Raw genomic sequence first — 15949 nt, 5'->3', positions numbered from 1 at the left:
ACGGGGATGACTGGGTCTAACTTAGGGCCTTAGACAGCCTGGGCCAGGGCTTTGCCTCTGCTAAATCCTGCCCTCCCTACCCCACCGACATACAAGAGATGGACTTTCCAAGAACTTACTGTCATTGTTGGTATGCCTATATAGTTAGTTCCACTGAGTACCACAGTACCGCCTTATAGCCTTATGTCTCTGTTAATGTTTATATCTCCTCCATCATAGCTAGGGTAAGCCTGATAATGGCAGGGGCTATGCTTACCTTCCTATGCATCTCCTAGGACAGTATTATTGAATACCAGTTATACACCCAGTTACCCAGTTTGTTCAAGAACTGTGATATTTGGTCTAGTTTGATTTAATAATAAAAAGCCCAGGGGAAATATTGTCTTATGAAGGCTAGTCACCAGTTTTTTTCCTTTGTGTGTGTGTGTGTGTGTGTGTGTGTGTGTGTGTGTGAGAGAGAGAGAGAGAGAGAGAGAGAGAGAGAGAGAGAGAGAGGAAAATGTTAAGATATATGAAATCATAATTTCAGGAAATGTAAATTAAAAATTATAGGAGAACTCACCACCATGAGATTAAAAAATTAAAAATAACCACCTAACATGCAGCCTACAACCTCAACAGGTATAGTTCATAATTCTTTATACTTACCTACTTTTATTTAATTTGTTTTGTTTGTCACGGCACATGGGTGGAAGTCAGAGGAAAATTTGTTATGGGGTCTGTTCTCCCCCTTTACCCCTTGGTGTCTAGTACCTTTACTCTCTGAGCCATCTTGAGAGCTTTTATTATTTAATTTTATTTTTACTTTTACTTTTTTATTTTTCCGGAAGGGGGTCTCACTCTGTAGCCTAGATGGGTGTGAAACTTGCAATGCAAACAAGGTTTGCTTTGAACCCACAGCCGTACTTCTGACCCTGCCTGGTAGCAGGCACCGAGTAGCTCTGTGACTTTCACAGGGTAGCAAAGCAGAGAAGCTGTAGAGGTAGGAATTGGAAGGCAGGCTGGTTCCGGCATCTGAGCTCACTTCTGGCCTGTCTTCCTTTATGATCATGTAGGGCTTGTTGTAGAACCCTTTTACAACAGTCTGGCATGCTATCTCGACCTTCCTGTTTTCATTCGTGGCTTGAGGGGAGTGATGAGAGAGGAGCCTGTCTATAGGCACGAACTCCATTCTGCGGGGGAACCGTGCTGGCTGGCGGAGAGGCAGGGCTGGAACGGGGCAGCCTGGCAGGCTGTTGAGGGAAGTAGGGCTTTGTGCAGACTTGGAGACTTTTAAATGCACATCTTATTACCTGGGGCAGATTGCTCATCACTTCAGCCCGCATTCCTCTGTCTGGCTTTGGAAGTCAGAGTCGCTCTTTGCTCTGCGGTTTTGAGCATCCTCCAAAGAAGAAATTCTTCGGAGATTCTACCAAAAAACAGTTGCTCATCAGTTGCTTGAAGGGGCAATGTGACTTACACCAGCTCCATCCTTCCTTCTTGGAGCCAGGGCGGTGTGGAAAGAGCCTGTTCAGCTGGGTTTCATCCCCGCTTCGATGACCCAGGGCGATCGTGCCACAGGACTGTATTTTGAGCAGTGTTGGCGATTTGTTTTTTGGGAGTACAAAGCAAGCAATAAATCTGTCACCCTGAAAAATCAGGTTGTGACCTAAAGAAGGAGCAAATTGTGACTTTGGATAAAAAGAGTGACCTACCAGGGAGGGTAATTTATCATGATAACAAAAATGCCGACGCTCTCCCGGGCGCCAGGGAGAAAGGCTACCGTAAGCTCATTCAGGAGATGCAAGTGTCCGAATATTTTTAACTGATCAATATTTCCAGGGCTCACAAGCAGCCAAAACCCTGTCATTGCTCAGAGTAAGTACACTGTGCACCTGATTTCGTAAAGAGGAAAACGGAGCGCTTTAATTATCCTCTGAAAACAATGGCACCACTCACCAACAGGCATTCTTCTCTCCAGGATGAAAAGAAGTATCTCCTGAGGATTTAAGTGCAAATGAATATTTTGGGGGTTTTTTGGTTTGTATGTTGGGGGAATTAAAAGATTATACTTCCCATTGGCATTAATGTACTTTCCTATTTTTACATCAGAGCTGCTGGAGGGGAATAGAAGCAAGTCACTTTATCTAGGGAATCGCTGGCGAAATACTGACAGGTGAAACGGTTCCGACTTCCACTGGTGTTGGATACTTTCCACATGCCTGGCAGGTTCACCCTTCAACCTGCTTCTCATCCGGCTGCTCTAGGGCCGGGATGCCTCTTCCAGGGACTGCCTGCCACCTGGTTGGGTTTGGTCAGTGGGCGGCACCTGCTGGAGAGTGGAGGAAAGAGAGAGCTTCTCCCCAAGCTGGGTGGCCCGACTTTCAAGGGTTGTAGCTCAGGTTGGCTGATCTTGCCCCACAGCGCTTTCTGTCTCTACTTTGCAATACTCCTTCCCTTCCCTTGACCAAGCGAATAAACACACTCTCTTGCTGCTTTGTCAGGCACTGTACCGGGGAGCAGTTTCCTCTTTGGTCCTTATCTGGCAGGCAGTTTGAGTAGCCCTCAGTGTGACCAGGACATCCAGGAATTCTGGATAGCTAAGGCTCTTCGATGGACTCCCATCTCCTAAAATGGTCCTGGCAAATGTAATCAATCATTCGATGAAGAAATGCGGAGTTTATGAGTTCCTCTATTGAGAGTAACTTGATCCACCCAGGCTGTGGTGTTATGAAACAGTGATTCTGTCTGTAGATTTTGCTGACAAGCACTCATAGGATGAGAGCCACTTTATGTCATTGTCCCAGGAAAGTGGAAGGCTAGATAAAGTACCCATTATCTCTCTCAACCACCATGGCCATATGGCCAACGATCATCCTCCCTCCACCAGCCTACAGATTTAGCTGTCTATCCAACAAACTTGGCAAGCTCACCCCATTTCTCAGGGAAGATTTAATAGCAGTGTGTACCTCAAAGACTTCATTAGTTTTACTAGCTCTCTGTAGTCCATGCTTACTGGTGCACTGGGAGAGAAGACCGAATACTCTATACCTGTTAGAAATATAAATGCGCCCTAATGCACCACTACTTTAATTCTACTCCTTGTAATTTAAAAATTACACTCGTGTGTGTGTGTGTGTGTGTGTGTGTGTGTGTGTGTGTGTGTGTGTTTGAGTGGGCAGATCAGAGGACAGCTTGCAGGAATCCATTGTTCTGGGGTTGGAACTGAGAGCATCAGTCTTAGCTGTGAGTGACTTTATCTGAGGAACCCTCCCTACCCTCAGACAGGCTGGCCTCTAATTGAGAGACCCACCTGCCTCTGTTTTCCAGGTGCTGGGCTTAAATGTTATGCCACCACATCTGACTACCCGAGGGACCTATATATATGCTTTCGAGACAGGATTTCTCTGTGTAGTTTTGCAGCCTGTCCTGAACTAGCTCTTGTAGACCAGGCTGGCCTCAAACTCCCAGAGATCTTCCCCTCTGCTTTTTGGGGTTAAAGGCATGTACCACCACACCTGCAAGTGACATTATTTTTAGGACGAACACCTAAATCCACCCCATGGTTTAAAGGCTTTGCGGCCTCCTGCCTGTTCATTTCTAGCCACTCTGACCTGATCCCATCTGTTTTCTTCACTTTGCAACTTTGGTCTTCAGTCCCTCAAATATATCAAGCTCCCTGCCACCGCAGGGCTTTTGTGCTTAGCCCACTCTCATTGAAATGTGCCTCTATGAACTCGTTAGACCTTGGCTCCTTTGCTGGAATTGAATCCCTGTGAGAACAAGGGCTGTGCCATTTATGCAATAAAATGGAAAATTTTGTTACACATTCAAGTTATTAAAATTTGTTTAGCATTCAAATATTTTTGTTTGTTTTTGAGACAGGGTTTCTCTGTATAGCCCTAACTGTCCTGGAACACTCTCTGTAGACCAGGCTAACCTTGAACACAGAGATCTACCTGCCTCTGCCTTCTGAGTGCTGGGATTAAAGATGTATGGCACCACTGCCTAGCTTCAAATCACTTTGAAATAGGCTTTACCTCTCTCATGGAAATCTCAGTGAAAGAATGGTTTTAATAATAAACATTTGTTTTGCTCTTGGATTTTTAGATTTGTGATTGAGACTGGGTGATTTCTGTTTTTTAGCTGGGCTAATTCTCCTCTTAGTCTCCTGGAATTGAGCATAGGTGATGCCTGCATAGACCAAACTTCCCACCTCACCCTCCAAATTGAGACTATCTTCCTATATAGCCCAGGCTGGGTTGGAACTCTGAACTCTCCTGCCTTGGGCTCCCAAGTGCTGAGATTATGGGAGTACCACTCCATGCCTGGCACTGGAGTCATATATCATTTATTTTATGGTGGGTTAGCCCAGACTGCAGCTCCTGTGGTGTCAGAGGGCAAGAGAAGGGACATCCAGGCAAGCAGTTTCTAATGCACTCTTCTGACATCTCATAGAGCAAAACAATTGCCTGTACAGAAACTGAGTGACAGGAGCCAGAACCTCTTTCACATTGAAAAAAGGTGGGTGTGAAGAAGAATCTAGGACCAGGGCCATTCGCAATGAGCACACACTGTGTTGGCTCTCATTACTACTCTCCTTAAAAAGATTATGCCTTGGCTTTTATTGTGAACACAATATATTTTATAATCATGTTGTGCAGGTTGAAGAATCCACTGGGATTCACACCGGAGACAGGTAAACATCAGATGGGGAGCCGGATGCATCTAGCTGATGGTTTCATTTCATCCTCCTGCAAATCACCACCCATATTTCACAGGTAGGAAGTGAAGGTCCAGCAGATTAAACAACTTTTTATCAGCCGCCAAGTAAGTTAGAGATTGCTACTCAAACTCCAAGTTCCACCTCAGGGTTCTCCTGTTCCTGGCAGCTGCTTCCTCTGATGATGCTGCAGATCACAAAGCAGCCTGGAAAACTGCAACACGAGATGTGTCCCAGTGATTTATTTATTGCATGTGAGGCACATCAGCCACAACAGAGAGCAGTGCAGGTCCAGGGAAAGTGGGCCCTTCAGAGGTATACTTGGTGATCTAATGATGATGGGTGGGTTTGGTGATCCAGTGATGATGGGTGGACTTGGTGTTGGTGATCCAGTGACGATGGGTGAGCTTGGTGATCCAGTGATGATGGTGATCCAGTGACGATGGGACTTCCAGGTCCATCAGGAGACAAATTCTCTTCAGCAGCCTCCTGTCCTTGAGCCTCTGCCTGTGTCTTTGCTTAGTTCTGCTCTTTGGTCTCCATGTCACAACCAGTTGACTTGTGTTTCACCCATTTGTCCTCTTTTGCCTTTTTGGCTGCACATTCTCTTCTTCCTGTCTCAGCCCAGAGAGCCTTCTAAGATATTGTCTAGACTGAGCGATGACCAAATGATTTTGAAGTCCCTTATATATCTACATTTCTGTAGGTGACATTCACGCAGTTTTTGATTTGTGATGACTCTTCTGTCTCCTTTCCATCTCATCTGTGGCTTAGATCCAATGACATAACGTAATTTACATGACTGAGAGGAAGTTAATCACAAGAGAACTGTAGCTGACATTTACTGTGGAGGCATTAACTTTTATAGCTCTATTGTGTTTTAATCCTCTCAATTTTCTGGCAATTTAGAAGAACAACTATTTATAAGGGGATTAGCTGTGTCTTCAGGCTGCCAATGTTTCCTGGAGCGGCACTGTGGATAGGGTCAGGGGCTGTCTTATTTCCCTTCATTCTCTGACAAACTACCCAATCGGTAAATTTTCTCTGAGTAATAATCATTTAGAAAGTGAAAGATTTTGATTAACATCCAAGTGGTGGTTGCTGGAAACTCTGGAAGCAAGCAGTAGCAATGGAATTACTTGAAGGTACATTTATTTATTTATTTTTGAGAGTCTCAGCATGTATCTCTTCCCTGATTTCAGCTTCTCAAGGACTGGGATTCTAGGCCTGCGACACCATGCCTGGTTTGTGGATTCAAAAATAGCAGAACCATGCTGCTTGTGAAAACTCAGGCATGTAGCTCTTATCTTAAGGTTTTAGCAGAGTCCATCAGTGTAAATCATAAGTTGGAACACCATGGAATGGAACCGTGTGTGTCTGTGTGTGTGTGTGTGTGTGTGTGTGTGTGTGTGTGTGTGTGTGTGTGATTCCTGGAGGCTTGGCCCTAAGGAAAGGATTTCAAGCCAGGTGGTAGTGCACATCCTTGATCCCAGCACTGGGGAGGCAGAGGCATATGGGTCTCTGAGTTTGAGGCCAGTGTGATATACAGAGGGAGTTCCACAACAGCTAAGGCTACACAGAGAAATAATTTCTCAAAAAAGAATGAAAAGAAAAGAAAGGAAGGAAGGAAGGAAGGAAGGAAGAAAAGGATTTCAAGGTAATTAACACTAGCTGATGAGACTTGACCAAAGTAATTTCACAAGAATTGTCAAGTCTTTACAAGACAGCTTTATTTGTCTGATACAAAGTCTTGAACTTGGGAGTCTTCTTGCCTTTGTCTCCCAAGTGCTGAGACTATGGATATTTGTCACTATGCACAGTCCCAGGCCACTGTTCTGGACTGGTCTCCATAATGTCTCCAAAAGACAAGACTCAAAATAAAAAAAAATGGAGCTACTACTTTTCATACTCCTTTTATAAAACTATATGGTTAGTCTGACTTTCTAAGAAATCAGGGTTAGGGGCCGGGCGTTGGTGGCGCACGCCTTTAATTCCAGCACTCAGGAGGCAGAGGCAGGCGGATCTCTGTGAGTTCGAGGCCAGCCTGGTCTACAAAGCGAGTTCCAGGACAGCCTCCAAAACAATGCAGAGAAACCCTGTCTCGAAAAACCAAAAAAAAAAAAAAAAAAAAAAATCAGGATTAGGGAGAACAGCCAAGTTTTTTTTTTGTTTTTGTTTTTTCTGAGACAGAATTTCTCAGCGTAACAGCTATGGCTGTCCTGGAACTTACTCTGAAGACCAGGCTGGCCTCGAACTCACAGAGATCTATTTGCCTCTGCCTCCCAAGTGCTGGGATTAAAGGTGTGCACCACCAAGCCCAGCCAGCCAAGTTTTTTTTTAGGCAGACCAGCTTCATCGGCAAGATAAGAAAGCCCAGCATCTCCCCCTACAAACTAGCCTGAGAAGACCCAATGTTAACTAATCTGTTATATGTTCTTTCATTTCCTGGTTTCTGCCTTACAAAGGAAGTAGCTTTGAACCCATCCATTTAAGACCATTCTTCTTTTTCTTTATTCTTTTCACATGTAATATATCCTGATGGCAGTTTCCTTCCCCTCCTCTTCTCCCAGTCTCCGCTCACCTCCCCTAAATTCACTGCTCCTCCATTTCCCTTCAGAAAAGAGCAGGTCTCCCAGGGGTATCAAGTGAACACGGCATGACAAGTTACAATAAGAATAGGTGCAAACCCTCCTATCAAGGCTGGACAAGCCACCCAGTAGGAGGAAAAAGGTTCCAAGAGCAGTCAAATCCATTTTCTGACTATGAGAAACAATTCCTTCTTGGTTCATTATAACAGTCCATTTACTATATTGACAAGCAAAACTAACTAAGATCTAAACTGTCAGGGCTGGAGAGATGGCTCAGAGGTTGAGAGCACTGACTGCTCTCCCAGAAGACTCAGGTTCAATTCCCAGCACTCACACAGTAGCTCACAACCATCTGTAACTAGAATACTCTTCTGGGCTTGTGGGTACCAGGCATGCATATGTGTTTAGACATTCATACATGTATCTTCTGACAGAGCGAGGTTCTCCTTGCTCAGCATGGAATTTTGTAATGTTTAGTCTTCCTGTCCACCACCTGGTTCCTGTTGCTGCTTTCAGCCCTCAAATAACACACAGGACACTATAATAACTGTGAAGCTGTTGGCCATTTGCTTGGTTTCTTATCATCTAGCTCTGATTTGATTATTAACCCATAATTACTAATATATATTTTATAAGAACTTATCTTTTTGAGGACACACGCCTGAGCACCTGTTGCTCCCAGGAGATCACATGGCAAGAGCTCTTCTCACTCCAATTCCCAGAATCCTCCTATACTCCTAGTCCCACCTATCTTGTTTCCCTATTGGCCAAGAGTGCTCATTCAAACCAATCAGACACAATTTTACAGAATGACGTCTCCCAACAGAGTTTGCCATGTTGCTTGCCCTGTGGCTACCCTGAGGAGAGTATGGTTCAAGCTGCAAACATCATGAGAGCAGTAGGAAGGTTTTTCTGTTAAGGATGTCCACCAAGACCACACTGGATGATAAACAACATTCCAATAGTGTTAAGCACCTGGGGATGGGAGTTTGTTAAAAGTTACCTACTGTGTGAGTGGTAAAATATTATTTTCAGGTGTGAGACTTTTGTTTATGCTGCATTTGCTTAACTCTGTGAAGCTGTGATTCTTTGCCTGTCTAAACTACCTGATTGTCCTAATAAAGAGCTGAACAGCCAATAGTGAGGCAGGAGCAAGGATAGGCAGGGCTGGCAGGCAGGGAGTATCAATAGAAGGAGAAATGAGGAAGGAGAACAAGAGAGCAATGAGATGAGGGGCCAGCCATCTAGCTACACAGCAGTCCACAGAGTAAGAGTAAGATTTACAGAAGAGAAAAGGAACAGCCTAGAGGCAAAAGGCCAGGCACTCATGACTAAGAATACTTGGGAGCTGGGTGGCCAGCCCCTCAAAAAGACAAAAGAATAAAGCTGCACACAATGGTGGTGGTTTGAATGTGAATAGTTTCAGCAGGCTCTGCTTGACTGCTTGGCCACCAGTAGTGGTGGACCTGTCTGGGAAGGATTAGGAGGTGTGGCCTTGTTGGAGAAGGTATGCCACTGGGGGTAGGCTTTGGGGTTTTAAAAGACCCAGGTTGAATCAGGTGGTGGTGTACGGCTTTAATCCCAGCACTTGGGAGGCAGAGGTGGGCCGATCTCTGTGAGGCCAGTTCAAGACCAGCCTGGTCTATGGAGCTACAGAGAAACCCTGGCCACTCCTAGTGTTCCCCTTTTGCTTTCTGCTTTGTGGATCAGGATGGAAACTCGCAGCTACTACTCCAGAGCCCGGCTTGCCTGGTTGCTGCCATGCCCTCAACCCCCCATGATAGTCTTGGACTCTGACCCTCTGGAACTATGATCCTCAAATAAACATTTTCTTTCATAAGTTGCCTTGGCCATAATGTTTTGTCTCAGCGATACAAATGTAACTAAGACACCTGCTTCTATCAAGAGTTTAAGTGTAGCTATAGGGAACAGAGACTGCACATGTTGTATCTGCCCACAGTGGAACATTTGTTTTTTAGAGTTAAGTGTAGGGGTGTTTTGCCTGCACGAATATATGTGCATGCCTGGTTCCTATAGGTGTGAACTGCCCAGCAGTTACCAGGAACTACACTCAGGTCCTCTGCAAGAGCAGTAATTGCTCTTAACTGCCCAGCCACCTCTCCAGCCCTCTTTCTTTATTCTTTTTGGCTTTTTGAGACAGGGTTTCTCTGTGTTGTTTTGGAGGCTGTCGTGGAACTCGCTTTGTAGACCAGGATGGCCTCGAACTCACAGAGATCCCCCTTCCTCTTTCTTAATTTATAATATTGAGAAGCTTATTTTTAGCTCCTTTCAAAGCTCAGGGAACACAATAGAACATGAACAAGTCACATAGAAAGTGACTCAACCAAGGTCCTTGGAGCTGGCTCTGATCCCCTAGATGCCATGAGATTTTCTTTCTTTTTCTTTTCCCATTTTTTCAAGACAGTGTAGTGATATATTATTTATGATTTCTTAAAGCTTGCCTGAGGATTCAGAAAGCAAAGCCAGTCATAAACCATAGAAGCCATGCACACACCTTTAATCCCAGCTAGGAAGTGGTGGTACACACCTTTAATCCTAGGACTCAGAATTAAGAGATAGATGGATTTCTGTGAGTCCAAGGCCACCCAGTTCTACACAAGAGTGAATCAGTCTAAAGGAGAATTGTAGCTCACACTTTTAATCCCAACATTAGGGAAGTATATAAGTCAGAAGCAAGGTCTCAGAGAGGCATTCAGTCTCCAGCCACGGTGATAAGAGTTTACTGTCTGAATCTTGGTGAGAGCTCTTGGAGACAGGATCAGTCTACCCAGCTTGAGTCGTAGAGGTAAGAAGCTAGTGGCCAGCTACTTTGCATTTCTGAATATTCAGCTTAAAGTTTGAATCCCAATATCAGTCTTTGGGTCTTTTTTTAGTACTATAAGACAGGGTTTCTCTGTGTAGCCTAGGCTGTGCTAGAACTCACTCTGTAGACTTGGCTGGCCTTGAACTCAGAGGTCCTCCTGTCTCTGCCTCCCGAGTTGCTGGGATTAAAGGTGTGAGTTTGTCACTATCTATCTAATCTATCTATCTATCTATCTATCTATCTATCTATCTATCTATGTATGTATGTATCTATAGATAATCTCAGTTCCATTCTGATTTGTGGCCCAGAGTAGTACTGACTACCATACTGCATGCCTGCCTTCAGACACTGTCTGCATGCTTATTCTTCTATTTTCTTCTATAATGCAATGGGTAGAAGCTGATAACATTTAGGCTTTGACAACACCTTATTGAAATCATTTTTTTCTCTCACATTTTATTTTCTCCCCAGAGAGCAAGAACCCTGTGCTTATCATGGGGTTAAAAAGAAGCCAAGCCTTGTCCATCATCCCCCTCCGTCGGGTGCTGTGTGCCAGGAACCTTGAATGTCACAGCCCGCAGCACGCCATTTTGCTCTGAGCGGCCTCTGGTTCCTTTTGAACAGTCAAGTCAGGCGGAGGCACCAGAAAGCCAATGAGTGAGGACAAACTACAAAACTGACCCGAGCTCAGCTTTGCCATCTGCCCTGAAACGAACCTCTTCAATTCCTTATCCCCATTAGAGAGATTGTTTTCAAACATATTTCCAAGGAGATGAATTTGACTCTTTATTTCTCCAGGCTCCTTTGGCCCTCTATTACTTTAACTGCAGACTTACATTTGCTGAAGTATGTTTGCAGCGAAGCCTGGCAGAGCACATTAACAGACCCGGCACAGCACAGCTAAGTGAGCCAGTAAAAGTACCCTTGTTGTGCGGGCCACGCGTCCCCGGGACCATTTCAGTTACTGCTGTAATTAGTTCTGATTCAAGTATTTCACCGAGAATGCGCTTTCTAGATAGAAAGTGGTCAGATGCAGCTTGGCAGTGGGGCTGGAGGATTCAGATGGCAGACAGAGCCTGACGGGGAGATGAGAGATGCTTCTATATGCCTCAATTTGTAGCATTTCTGATTTTTATATGGACATTAAACTTGGTCAAGCTGAGTGCCATTTGCTCTAAGAGATGATAATGTACACTCATCCCTGTGCTTTCTAAAAAAAAGAAAAAGAAAAATAGACTAAGGCTGGAGGTGGCATTCGTGTGGGGCTCTGTCTCAGAGTGACATCTACATTACTGAGTGCCTGTTATGTGGGTTTGTAGACAGGGAAAGAATAAACACACTTTTCCTGATAGTTCTAGGTGAAATGATGTTGGTCCTCAATGGAAGATGCATGAGCCTAGATGATAGTTCTAAAAGATGCACAAGAGATCATATGTTTTTTAAGTTGCCAAAGTATCAGTTTTTATCAATGAGTCAGCAGAATTATTTACTACGGGCCAGGGACTTGGCGAGGCTTTAAGAGTGTCATATAGGTTATTGTTTGCATTCTATGATGAAATAAATACCTGACAAGACAACCTAAAAGAAGGAAGGATTGATTCTGGTTCCTGAGGAGGGTTCAGCCCATCAGGGCAGACAGAGCTTAGTAGCATAGAGCAGACCAACTTCTGCCAGGGTGCAGAGTGTTCTGTATGGGCCCCCTTTCTGCTCTTTTACTCCATCTGGGCTCTATGTCTGTGGGGTGGTCTTCACCCCTTCTAGTCAGTCCTAAAGGCGTGTGCCACCATGTATGACTATAGCCAGATCTTATGGAGGCATTTTCTCAGTTGAGGCTCCTTCCTCTCTGATGACCTAGCTTGTGTCAAGTTGACATAAAACTAGCCAGCACAGTGTGTGTGTCTGGATATGTGGACATGTGTTCCTGGTGCCCATGGAAGCTGGAAGAGGGTACTGGATGCTCTGGAGCTGGAGTTACAGGCAGTTGTGAACTACCCAATACGGGTGTTAGGAAGCAAACTTGGATCCTCTGAAAGAGCAGCGATTGCTCTTAACTGAGGAGCCATGTCTTCAGATTGCTCTTAACCGAGGAGCCATGTCTTCAGATTGCTCTTAACTGAGGAGCCATCTCTTCAGACCCTTGTTTTGCTCTTTTGAGATGGAATCTTGCCCTGAACCCATGGCAAACCTCTTGCCTCAGCTTCCTAAGTACTAAGTTTATAGGAATGAATCACTTTTCCTGGCTTTCTCAAATTTATTTACTTGTTTCTAGACTAATTAATTAATCTTACTGTGTATCCAGGCTGGCCTTGAATTTACAGAGATTGACCTGTCTCTGCCTCCCAAGTGCTGTGAGTAAAAGTGCGTGCAACCATGCCTAGTTAACTATCACTTTTTTTTTTTAAAGAGAAATAAAGTTCAGGAGTTTGATGAACATGTGCAGTTGTGTGATCAACACAGAACACTCAAATCACTTCATGTCCTAGTACAGTCAGTCCCTGTCTCCTGCCCCGGCTCCTGTCAAGAACGAATCTGATCTCTGTCTGTGGTTTCATGCATTCTAGAACGTCACGTCAGAATCACATGGGAGGCGCTGTTGATGTTTGGCTTTGGACATTCACCCATGGTGGTGTGTATATCAGTAGCCCCTTGCCTGCGTGTGTGTATCTCTGTGCGTTTGAGCTGTATTCTGGATTATTTTTTCTAAAGCATTGTCCTGTTCACAAACTCTTTTCTTCTCCCATGGCCCATCTGTTGTTTAAACTGGTCTACAAAGCTAGTATCAGGACAAGGGCTAGGGCTGTCATACAGAGAAACCCTATCTTGAAAAACAAAAAACAAAACAAAACCAAACCAAACAAAAGAATTGAAAATGGTATTGAATAAATTAAAGAAACTTCTTCATAACAAAGGAAACAAAAGAGTGAAAAGATTGCCTTCAGATTGGAAAAAATCATCACTATCTCTACATCTGACAGGGAACTAATATGTACAATATATAAAGAACTCAAGAAACCAAACACCAAATATAAAACAAACACAAGACATCTAATCAGCAAGTGGAATAATGAGTTTAAGTAATAGTTCTTGAAAGACCTGTAAATGGCCAGTAAATACATGGAAAAATGTTCAACATTTTTTGGGGAAACGCAATTACAAGTACATCGATGTTCCATCTCACTCAAGTCAGATGGAAATTATCAAGAAAATACAATCTGATGAGGACAGGTAGGTGGGGATACTCACACATTTCTGATGGGAATGAAAACTAGTACAGCCACTGTAGAAACCAGTATGGATTTTCCTTTAAAAAGCAATCATCATACCACTCTTGGTTGTATATTTGAAGGAACCTAAGGCAGCATACCACAGAGAAATTACACATATATGCATTCCGTGGCATGATTCAAAATAGCCAAGTTGTAGAATCAACTTATATGTATATCAACAGAGGAATGAACAAAGAAAACTTGGAATAGACAGTTTTGCTCTTTCATAAAAGGAACAAAATTATGTTATTTGCAGGAAAATGGGTAGAACTAGAGATTATCATGTTAAGAGAAATGGCTTAGACTCAGAAAAACAAATATCATGTTTCCTCCTTATGCTGGATATAGATTTGAAAAACATATGTAACCCAGCGTTGGTGGTGCATGCCTTTAATCCCAGCACTCAGGAGGCAGAGGCAGGTGGATCTCTGTGAGTTCAAGGCCAGCCTGGTCTACAGAGTGAGTTCCAGGACAGCCTCCAAAACAATACAGAGAAACCCTGTCTCGAAAAACAAAATAAAAAAAAGAAGAAAGAAAGAAAAGAAAAAATAGTAATATTATACTATTTGGAAAAGGAAGGGACCAGTGGGGGTAGGGAGGGAGAACAAGAGAGGGTAATGGAGAGTAGGTGACACACCTATATGCAAATGTCATAAGGAAACATTGTTTAGCATGCTCATTTAAAAGCTAGAGTGTAAATTGGATGGTGGTGGCTCACACTTTTAATCTCAGCACTCGGGAGGCAGAGGCAGGAGAATCTCTGAGTTTGAGGCCAGCCTGGTCTACAGAGTGAATTCTAGGACAGTCAGAACTACATAGAGAAACCCTGTCTTAAAAACAAGATAAACAAATAAAAATCAAACAGACAAAAAACCAAACAAACAACCCCCCTCCCACACACACACTCTCAACCTAGAGTGTAAGACTGTCCTGAGCTCAGTGAAGAGCAATTCTCTTCTATGCACACAGAGAGAAAGCAGAATTTTCACTACAGCATTTCTACAGCCACAAAATAACTGGAATAGCTTAAATGCCCATCAGAAGGGAAATGAAGCAATTGTTTTAGATCTCTCAAAAGCAAAGCCAGAAGCAGCTGGAGAGATGGTGCAGTGGTTAAGAGCACTTGCTGCTCTTACAGAGGACCCAGCTTTGGTTCCCAGCACCCACAGGGATATCAAAATCACCTGTAACTCCATTTCCAGGGAATCCTGTGGCCTCTTCCAGCCTCCACGGACACAAGGCACACATGTAGTGTATTATATATGCTGGCAAAAGACTCAGGCACATAACATAAAAATAAATAAATCTTAAAACAATGCTGGAAATTTGACCCAAAACAATAAGTTATTTAATGATATGTACAACTTACAGCATTAGGTTTTTAACCCTGAAAAATCAGTGTATGAGTATATTATTTTATATCACATGTAATATGCATGAAAATTGCATATGCATTATAAAATATGCATTAGCATTATGAACACTAGAATCAACACCATGCTTATCCCTGGGAAGAAACTTGAGAATGGGGTTTCTGAATTTCACCCAAGGGGATTCCATGTTTTTCATTCATTTTCTAAAAAGAGAATCTGTCAAATTGTGTGATGCACGATTTGTTTTCATTTTCATGTTTTACTTTGAACATTTTTATGCTCTTAACATAGCTTATAATGGGATTGATTTAAAATTCTGAGAAGCTAGTGAAAGGACACAGCCTTGAAGGCCTGGGTGAAGAGTCAAATAAGCATTTTAGGAGGAGAGAGGGAAACAGGGGAAGCAAGTGGAGACAGAGATCCCAGCCTGAAGCACTGTGACAGCGGGGACAGCATCCCAATGGGACAATGCTGACGGCAAAGGTGCTCTGAAGTCTGGGCAGGATAGGAATGGACAGGCAAAGGGTTCCAGTGGTTTACGATGGGGACTCTGAGGGAGCAGGTGATGATGGGGGATGTGGCCGGGGCTCCTTGTTTCACATCCTGGTTACACAGTTGCTAAGGGGTCTAGAAAGAGAGAAGGGCGCATTAGTGTAACAGACAAAAGGACCAGAGGAACCCCTCAGCCCTCCACCTCCCATCCCCCACCCCGCCAGAGAGGAATTCATGTGGAGGGAGAGCTAGGTATAGGACCAGGTGAACGGTTGCAGGTGTAATGGGGTTTTAAAGGTCAGGATTTCAAATGTGAGCAACTCTCAGTGTCCCCAGGTTGTTGGATGTGGCTGGGGAAGCTGTTACGGCAGGAGGGGCTCATTCTGGGAGGTTAACGTAGAGACAGCGAAAACGATGGTGTGAAGTGTGCCTTCGGGATTGGGCAGCCTGGATTGCCCTGTCCACTTTCTCACTGGTAACTCGTGGTTGAAGGTGGCACATGTCTTATGGGATTGGTGGGGTGATCAGAAGAGCTCATGGGTAGAAGCATCAGCGTGGTCCTCGGCACACAGAAGGGGTCCAAACTCAACAGGATCACCACTATTTTGAACTGTTTCCATAGAGCTGTGAGAGTTTTCTGTAACGATGTGAGAAACGAAAAAAACACAAACTAGACACCGCTATCAACAGGTAGTCAGAATCGA

This window comes from Mesocricetus auratus, unplaced genomic scaffold, assembly GCF_017639785.1.
Source record: "Mesocricetus auratus isolate SY011 unplaced genomic scaffold, BCM_Maur_2.0 Super-Scaffold_100676, whole genome shotgun sequence".
Lineage (NCBI taxonomy): Eukaryota > Metazoa > Chordata > Mammalia > Rodentia > Cricetidae > Mesocricetus > Mesocricetus auratus.
The sequence above is the reverse complement of the archived record's forward strand: the minus strand, read 5'-3'. Positions refer to the sequence as shown.